This window comes from Ailuropoda melanoleuca, chromosome 1 (genome assembly GCF_002007445.2).
Source record: "Ailuropoda melanoleuca isolate Jingjing chromosome 1, ASM200744v2, whole genome shotgun sequence".
Lineage (NCBI taxonomy): Eukaryota > Metazoa > Chordata > Mammalia > Carnivora > Ursidae > Ailuropoda > Ailuropoda melanoleuca.
Window position 1 is genome coordinate 46,259,095 of NC_048218.1, and position 10,232 is coordinate 46,269,326.

Consider the following 10,232-nt stretch of genomic DNA (forward strand, 5'->3'; position numbering starts at 1 on the left):
ATTATCCTGCTGGCTGCTTCATTAATGAGTTAAATAAATCTTTAACAAGGGCTCACCATGTACTTATGTAAGTGTCATGTTAAGATTTTGAAAATTATACTTTGACACCATAAAATGTTGCAGGGGCACCTGGGTGGCACAGCGGTTAAGCGTCTGCCTTCGGCTCAGGGTGTGATCCCGGCGTTCTGGGATCGAGCCCCACATCAGGCTCCTCCGCTATGAGCCTGCTTCTTCCTCTCCCACTCCCCCTGCTTGTGTTCCCTCTCTCGCTGGCTGTCTCTATCTCTGTCGAATAAATAAATAAAATCTTTAAAAAAAAATAAAATAAAATGTTGCAAAGTTTTGACATAAGAAGTGATTTCATGCATTAGGGGCCAAGACAAAGGAGAGGTTTAACAGATGAAATGCCACTGAGGTGAGCCTCAAGGAATGGACAGGATTTCACCAGTGGCTGTAGAAAGGAAAGCCATTGCAGACACAACTTCAAATATTTACACATTTACATGTAAAGCTGACAAAGAGGTTCTAACTTGGATCACTTAAAAATATTTATTTTAGACCTATTTTATGTGATCTTCTTAATAAAATACTATGAAATAGGATCCATCAATGCATGCAAAGAACAATACATTATAACCAAATAGAACTTATTCCAGAAAGTAATGGGAGATTCAACAACTGAAAATCTATCGATATAATAAAGTATATCAAGAAATTACAGAAGAAACACCGTGTGATATCAATAAATTCAGAAAAAGATACTCAGAATCAAACCATTTCTAATACAGACAGTAAGCAACATGGAAACTACTTAAAACTAATAAAAGCTACTTATTAGACTTCAACAGCAGATATCATTGTAAGCAATAAAAAACTGAAATCATTTTCCTTAATACCAAGAACCAGACAGAGATGATCACTATTATTCACTATCTCACGGATACTGACAAATGCCATACACGTTCTAGAAAAACTAAATACCATGTAAAAATCATTGGAAAACAAGGTTAATCCCTTTGTTGATAAGACTGTAATTTAAAAAAAGAGAGAATTTATATGACTTTGTCAGGTGGCTATGTACAAGATAATTTTTTTTTAATCAACAAATTTTCCCTATTAAGCCATAGTCACTGAGAAATGGAAAGAAGAATGTCTATTCTTAAGGACAATAACAAGAAAAAATACCTAGGGGTAAGTTTAACAAGAATTTTACATGAACATTTATACAACAAAAATTTTACATCTTATTGAAAGATACAAAATAGGATATGAAGAAATGGAAAGATGCATATTATGTTCTTGGATTGGAAAAACAGTATTATAGAAATACGAATTTCTCCAAAATTAATATATAAATCTAATTCAATCTCAACTAAAAACCTACCAGAGATAGTTAAATTATATATTAAAGTTTTTATAGAATCTTAATTTCCCTAGGTCCTTTCTTGCATTTTGAAATTTTCACAGCCTCATTGATAGCCCTTTTTTTTCCCCACCAAATTTCCACCAAGGGGAGGGGTATGCTATAGTCTCAAGTTTTCAGCTTTCTACCTCTTCTGTGTGGTTCATGTCCAACAGAATAGTCTATTAGGCACTAACATAGGCTGAAGAAAGATCACTTCTCTAATTTGATGGACAGAGGAAGGTGGGTGACAAAAAGAGATAATGTGGGAGGAGAATGGTTTCCACTCAGTGCTAGAGCTTACTTATTTTCTCTAAAGTATCTGAAGGCAATTTCACTCTATACCATGAAGACCGCCCTCCTCACTACACGGTTAAAGTACACTCCTATTGACATAAGCTAGACCTCATTTCTTGTGAACAGATAACCAGTCTAAAAGAGCATCTGCCCATCCCTGACACGGGAGCTTCTTTACATTAGACAGTTTTCCTCCCTCAATTGACAATGAAGAACATCTTGCTCAAATGCCTTTCTAATTCCCATTTTTCTTCCCTTTGTCCACTGGTTTGCAGCATGACAAGGCCATGGCAGCACCTCGTTCCATGCAGCCTCAGTAAAATCAGCCAAGGACGAGAATGGGTATTTGCAGATCAAGCTGCCTCCAGAGGTGCTTAGAAGGTGCTCAGAAGCTCTGTGAAGTTGGACACTGACTTCTTCATACCCAACTCAGACGCATTTTGCCCACAATTCCCAGAGACTCAGCGTCCTGGAAAGCTTCCAGACGACCTCAGTGACGCACTTTTTTGCTTGTTAAAATACTGCTGTGTTAAGCTCTATTTCCTTTTGCAAACACACTTTTCAAAACAAAATGGGTAGAACATATTAATATCTTATTTGAAGACTTCACCATTTTAAAACTTCATTCTAAAGTTTTGTAGAAAGGCAGCTGCAATTGATTTATCGTAACTCTGTCATTTCAACTTCATAAATCACAAGTAATACCCCCCCAGACATAATTTTCTTTAAATAGCAGGGGGTTGTTTGTTGTTGTTGTTTTTTAAGATTTTATTTATTTATTTGACAGAGATAGAGATAGCCAGCTAGAGAGGGAACACAAGCAGGGGGAGTGGGAGAGGAAGAAGCAGGCTCATAGCGGAGGAGCCTGATGTGGGGCTCGATCCCATAATGCCGGGATCACGCCCTGAGCCTAAGGCAGACGCTTAACGACTGCACCACCCAGATGCTCCTTGCTGTTTTTTAATAAAGAGCTTTAGTAGCCTCAAGAATCTCTGTTGAAAGTTAGCCTTTGGAAAATCAGCCGTCCATACAGAGTAGAAAATCAGACAGCTTAGTTTGCCTAATCAACAACTTTAAACCTTCATCCTCAATCTCATAACACTTTCAACTCGTTAAAAGAATTGCTTCTGTTTGTCATCTATGAACAGCACCAGCTGATATCACAAAAGATAGCAATCTGAGCAGAGCATCCTTTTTGGGAATAAAACCACAGCTGCTGTCCAGCAACAACACTATTTATTATATTCAATTACTAAAGCAAAACAAAATATAAAGTGTTTAAAGTGAGTCAACTAATAAACAACCATTACTTACAACTTAAGTACCATCAGGAAATATTTTACATCATAAATACCAGCTGATAAAGAAGACATTTTTATTCTCAACACAAAACTGTTTCTCAACCAATAGATACTCAATTCATCCCTCCAATCCCATTCCTCCTTCAGCAATAATCATCTATGAGTGCCTACTATGTGCCTACCTCTAATCCTTCCTGAAGGATCCATATTATAGTGTTTCATATTCCAAAATGTACCTTTCACACCAGACAGCTCTATGTGAAATGCAGCTCCTTGTTAAGCAGTAGTTATACTACTAGTAGTTCTTTAAGTTAATGGTCACATCTTAAATCCAATCCCCTGAAGGGAATTCATTTTAAGCAAGTATGAATTAGCTCCTATAACAAAGATTTCCTACTGCAGTAACTCTCTTCAAGTCTTTTATTAAAACCAACCCCAAAGCCTAAGGCAAGAAAAAAACTCTGAAAATCTCTTTACCATTCCAAAACCAGCTTTGAAGTCCCAATCACTGAAATGACATTTGAATAATTACATTCTATTAAACATGCCAATAGCTTTATCAAAATATATATGTTTGCCAGCACAGGAAAGCGGGTTGCTTACCTGTTTCCTGACTTTGACTTGCTCTGTCAGAAAGGTTATTGTAAAGGTTAGGACATTTAGAGATGATTCAGACGGTGCTGGGAACATGTGGGTTCAGAATGGTTTCCTGCTTCCTCCTGAAGCACTGTGGAAAGCCTTTAAATCTGTAAGAAATGACTGGGTTAAGATGAGTGTGGCTGACATATGATTATCACTCACCTCACCCCACAGTAGCATGTCAAGCCAGTTCCAATTCTGAGCTGCTTCACCAAATCCTTGAAATGTTTTGAGAGCTTAATTCTGTTTGAAGACAAACCTGACCCGAGCCAAGTTCTAAATCCCTTGAAGGCACAGGTTTTCAAACACTCTGTAGTGTAATAAGAATCACCTGGAGTGCCTCATTCAGGCTCTTCTCTATTAGTATCTTTGTGAGGCTGGGGGCTGGGAACGTGCTTGTTTATATGCTGCCCAGGTGTTTCTGAAGGAATTGATGCTGTTTTAGAAACACTGGCTTAGTACCAGAAAAAAAAAAAAAAAAGATCAACTCCCCAATGGACAAGTATCAGAAATGACTGCTTTACAGTGAAAGAGGTCAGATTGATCTTTAAAGACTCTTAGAAGAAAAAGCTACCAGAAGTAGATTATTGATGATTAGATGACAGATAGATGGATAGACAGATAAAAGAATTGAAGTCTGGCAGAGGCTGACAGCTAGACAGCATCCAATTTAAATCTAGGCCAGGTTATGCCCAAGTTTCTTCAAAAGAGATACTACCAACTCTACTCAGTTAAATCTGAGAGATAGGAAGACAGAGAGGAAGAGATGTCACTGACATAAGATTGATCCAAACTGAGGGTTACAGAAGGAAGGGGGATGGGGGATGGGATAACCAGGGGATGGGTATTAAGTAGGGCACGTGTGGTGATGAGCACTGGGTGTTATACATTACTAATGAATCGTTGAACACTATATCAAAAACTAATGATGTACTATATGCTGGCTAATTGAACATAATAAATAAGTAAATCAATCAATCAATCAATCCTATTGTACAGAAAGAGCCTGAACTAAGAACAAGACTATGAGAAGAATAAAGTAACATTGTTTCTCAGAAGCAGGGAGCTGAAGTATTTGAAAGCAAAGACACAGAGCCCCAAATGAGTAGGGCAAAGGCATGGCTATGCATAATGCCAGCTGTATCTTTCATTCCTCAGACCTCAGCTGAGTCCTTCTTTTATTGGGAGAAAGTTCCATGCAGCAGGAGGCCATACCATCACACCCCTTCAGTCAACCAAGGTGACAAGCTCTCACTCTGTAGCCCACCTTCCCCCCTTCTCACCTGTCTTCCCCTTGATTAGCTCCCTCTTAGAAAGACCTAGTATAAGCCCGTTCCATTTTGCTGGTAATTAACTAGAAATGTATTGAAATAGACACTGGCATTAACTTCACTTTTGGAAAGTCAATTTGAACTCCAAACTGGTCTCTAGCAAAAATCTTAGGGAAGAAGGAAACACCATCTTCACCCTTTCAATGATCTGTCCAGGAATTCCCTTGGAGGTATACCAATACTGAGCCAGCACTTTGGGATCCAGCCTGTTTTCCTTCCTCAGCGGAGTTCCCGTCCAAAATGGTTTTTGGGGGCTTTGCTTGTTTCTTTCTTTGATGCACTTCTTGTTAATACCAAACAATTAGCTCATATTATAGAGCTTTATTCACTAACTTTCATACGTGTGTCTGTTTTCTCCATCTACACTGAAAATTCCTTTTGGACAAAGACCATGTCATTTCTCCTTTCATATTCCTCTCACATTGACACTCAATACATTAACTTTGGGGGTGCCTGGGTGGCGCAGTCGTTAAGTGTCTGCCTTTGGCTCAGGGCGTGATCCCAGTGTTCTGGGATCGATCCCCGCATCAGGCTCCTCCACTGGGAGCCTGCTTCTTCCTCTCCCACTCCCCCTGCTCGTGTTCCTTCTCTCACTGGCTGTCTCTCTCTCTCTGTCAAATAAATAAATAAAATCTTTAAAAAAAATACATTAACTTTGAACTAACCACTATATCTTGAGAATCTCACAGGCACAATTTCAACTCCTTAAAACCCCACAATCCAAAACTAGTCACAGTGGAGAAATATAGATATCAACTTTTAAAAAACATTCACTTGAAACAAGAAGAGAAAGTTTTTTTAATGGTGTTATTACTTATTGCTAACTGCATGTACTTCCCTGAGAAGGATTTCCTCTGGTATGTCTTAGAATAACATACCATCAAACTAGCAAGGAAGACTGATGATACAGGTGTAGAAAGTGGCTCCAAACACTGTGCTCACAAGGGGACTTGACTATGGGGAAAAAATGAGTGAGATGTGTGGCCAGCAGTGTTAGCCCTACTGTACAACCCAGAATGTAACCCACATCATTCAACGATTGGTTGGAGGATACGTGGCCACACATCTCCAAAAGCCACCACTATCCACAACAACCAACAACAAACCAAACCAACAAACAAAACAAGAAGATTCTCTTTTTCTACCTGTGAGTCCTTCTCTGGCTCAGTTTCATCTTTGGAAAGAAACCGAGAATCTGGCTCCAGGCCAGCGGTCCAGGAAACCAGGTCACACTTTTGCCTCTCTTCTCAGTTTTCAACCTCCTTCCAAGTCCGCTGGGAATTGTTTTGCCCAAATATTAGGGATTGGACTGTACTGAGAATATCATTGTTGAAAGTGAAACTGGATACTGACTCCCTGCAAAAGCATTGCTACCTATGTGAACTAGTTCCTTGAATCTAGTGTGTATCTGGCCCCAGTGTATTTCCAGCTGCTGGTATTTCCATTCAATAGAAAAAAACAGACAGTTGAAGGCAGGTCTCAGTCTGTCCATCTGTCTCTCTCTCTCTCCCTCTCTCGTTTCCCCTAAAACAAAAATGCTTACACTAGCTTTGCCAATAGTACATTTTATTAAGCAATAAAAGAAAACTCTTAAATTGGTGAGAGATCACAAGAAATTCTAGGGGCTAATAGCTAAGTTACTCAGATGGGGGATACAGGCCCCATACCCTAGTGAACCTCCTCGATCTCCTTGGCATCTTGAAAATACTATTGGTTTTAATGTACTGAGTGTTAATGATGATAGATATGGGCTCAAATTGCAGGTTGAGAAATGAAAGTTTTGGATATTTAAAAATAAAGAAGAATGATCTCAGATGTATCATTCAGCAAACATTTACTAAATTCCTGCTGTGTGTTAGGCCTTGTCATAAGAGCCTGGGTACAAGAGAGAACCAATCAGACATGATGGGTTATTCAGGTAGTAAAGGTTTTATCCAGAGAACTCTAAACACAGGATACATTCTTCCACTCCCAGTGTGGACTTTCACGAGATAACCCTTCAGATCCTTGCTAGACTATGATTGTGAAGTGCACACATACTTGCAGGCCTAGGCCCATCATGGCACCGGTGTAAAGAAACTCCACTGACACGGCAGAGGTCAATGACTCAGTCCTCTTTCCAAGTTCCAAGGGTGACATCTTCAGTTTCACATCAGTCCTCCTCCAGGGGGACATTTACTACAGGAGTTTCATTTGTCAGACTGCAATTTTCCTTAATGACTTGCCTCACTGTTAAGAATAATTATCTGTTTAGCATGTTACTATCTTTAGAGGAAAAATACAATATAAATGCCAAATTTCAAGTGTGTTTATTTTCTCAATGCCTGTATTCTAACTCTTTGAATTGCCATTCTTAGACTCTTTGGATTTGCAGGAGCTTGCAGTCTTGCCATGGGTATTTAATCTGTCTGCAGAGCTGGGGGTGAGGGCACATTTTGCCATAAGGCAGATCTGAATGCTCTAAGCGTCAGAATTCCTTGAGTTTCATGATCTCATGAGGGGAAGACTAGACTTACATGCAGTTAAAGTGTTCTCTTGCGACATCTAATTCTCCCTCAGGATGGGTACACAGGCCTGGCACAATACCAGTGGGATTCTGATGTCCAGGCCTTTTTCTTGCCAATGGGTACACAGAGTGACAAAGCAAAAGGTAGTTCAAATCCTACTCAAGGAGATGGACCAAAACCAGCAAAGCATCACAAAAAAGAGAATACGCTATGATTCCACTTATAGGAGCTACCTGGAGGTGTCAGATTTGTAAAGACAGAGAATAGACGGGTGATTGCCAGGGGCTATGGGGAAGGGGGAACGGGGAATTATTGTTTGATGGGTACCAAGTTTCAGTTCCACGAGCTTTAAAGAGTGCTATAGATTGTGTTGGTGGCCCAACCATGTGAAAATACTTACCACTGTTGAGCAATACACTTAAAAATGGTTAAGGTGGTAAAATTTATGTCATATTTTTTGCCACAATTTAAAAACAGAACAGGAAAGTTAAGTATGTGATAGATCAAAAATGTTTTAGGACAAAATGGAAAGCAAAGCCCTCAACAGTCAGGTTTAGGGCAGACAATGGCTCAGAGCAAAGGCTGCAGCAAAGGAACAGAGCCCATGCCTGTTTTTGAAATCAAGGTTTTATACTCAAAATATCCTTTTGTTGGAAGCTAACTGCGCGATACTGTCCGGCGGTCCCAGTTTGGAGGCGCCAGTCACAGAGGTCCTGTACCACCTCCCAGACCGCTCTAGAGAGCAGAGGCCTCAGAGAAACATGGCCTGCCCCTGTATGTACACTCAGCTGAAGAACAGAGCAAAACTTCAAGTTGCACTTAACGTATTATATGTTTGGATCTTACCAAACTGGGCAGCAGCCTCAGAAAGGAAAGCATTCTTTCCTTGGTTAATGGCCTTTGGGAAGCAGAAAGAGGAGAAGGAAAGGATTAAAATGGCACAGGAAAAGAGAATCAAAGGAAAATATTGAGTGTTATACTGTATCATAAAAAGTTCACTGCTTGTTGAGAGTCTTTGTGATGTTCACGATTTTGCCACTCAAAAATAATCAGTCCCTCCAAGTTTGGAACAGGCAAGATTTCAGGCTGCAACCCATTATAACACTCTCTTCGAAGTGCCAGACTCAAGTTGCTAACCGCCTAATGGCTATTGCCACATAGACGTGCCCTCTGGACTGCAAGCTCAACATTTGCAAAACTGAAAAAACACACCAGCCAGGCTTTTCCTCCCAAGTTCCCTTCCCAGTAATGGCACCAGTATCCTCACAGTCACCCAGGCTTGAACGGCCGGAGTTGAAGAACTTCTCCTTAACCCATGCTAATGAATGGAGGCCAAAGCCCTTCGAGTCTGCAGTCTGCGTCAGTGATGCTTGCCACACCCATCTCCTCCCCCGTGCCTCTGCCACTGCTGTAACCCAGCTCTTTACACTGATCATTTGCTTGGTGTGCTGATAGCACTTCCTAATTGGTCCCCCCTAACATCCTTGCTTTTAACCCCACTTTAAAAAAATTTTTTTTAATTTCAATTACAGTGTAGTTGACATACAGTATTGTATTAGTCTCAGGTGTACAATATAGCAATTCAACAGTTCCATGTATTTCTCAGTGCTCATCAACATACGTGTACTCTTAATCCCCTTCACTTATTTCACCCGTTCTGCCACCCAGCTCCCCCCAGTAACCCTCTGTCTGTTCTCCGGAGTTAAGAATCTGTTTTTTGGTTTGTTTTTGTTGGTTTGTTTGTTTCTTAAATTCCACATATAAGGGAAATCATACAGTATTTATCTTTCTGTCTGACTGGCTTATTTTGCTTAGCATTATACTGTCTAGATCCATCCATGTTGTTGCAAAGGACAGGATTTCATTCTTTTTATGGCTGAGTAATATTCCATTTTAACTCCAACTTTTACATGCTTATATTCCCTCTTTAAATGCTTTAGTGACTCCCCAGTGTTCACAGACCAAAGGGTAAACTAAGCCTCAATTTCAGTTTTCCACACAACCCTGCCAAAACTTCTCCCTTAGCTCCATCTTCCGCTACATCTCTTTAGATACCTATGCTGTGCCATATACAACTACCCACTATTACCCAAACACGCTAGGAATTTTACACATCAGTGTTGTTCCCTCAACTAGAATACCCTTGTTATCTTTCTCATCTTTTTCACTTACTGAAATTTTGCCTTTTACAGTTCAGCGCAAATATCATCTCCACAAAACCTACCATAAGCTTTTTCATTGGAATAACTTATTTCTTATTCATACTCAACTGCTATTAAATACCTATACTATGTACTGGGTACCAAGCCATGGGTCTCATCCCTTTTTAAAAACTTTTTAGTGGGGCGCCTGGGTGGCTCAGTCGTTAAGCGTCTGCCTTCGGCTCATGGCGTGATCCCAGAGTCCTGGGATCGAGCCCCGCATCGGGCCCCCTGCTCTGCTGGGAGCCTGCTTCTTCCTCTCCCACTCCCCCTGCTTGTGTTCCCTCTCTTGCTGGCTGTTTCTCCCTCTGTCAAATTAATAAATAAAATCTTAAATATATATATATATATATATATTCTATATTTGCAAATGATACTACAGAAAAAAGACTGGTATCCAAGATCTACAAAGAACTTCTCAAACTCAATACACGAGAAACAAATAAACAAATCATAAAATGGGCAGAAGATATGAACAGACACTTTTCCAATGGAGACATACAAATGGCTAACAGACACATGAAAAAATGTTCAAAATCATTAGCCATCAGGGA

The 10,232-nt window shown here is 40.0% G+C and overlaps 1 long non-coding RNA gene across 1 annotated transcript in view; it reads right to left on the bottom strand.

The window, feature by feature from the left end:
* Positions 1-242: 242 nt before the first annotated feature.
* Positions 243-10,232, bottom strand: part of LOC117801836 — a 76,741-nt gene continuing 66,751 nt past the window's right edge. Inside the window, exons 4-5 of the long non-coding RNA XR_004624570.1 lie at positions 3,604-3,746; positions 243-285 (exon numbers count right to left, since the gene is read on the bottom strand). This is a non-coding gene — a long non-coding RNA (uncharacterized LOC117801836). The remainder of the gene's footprint in view (positions 286-3,603; positions 3,747-10,232) is intronic.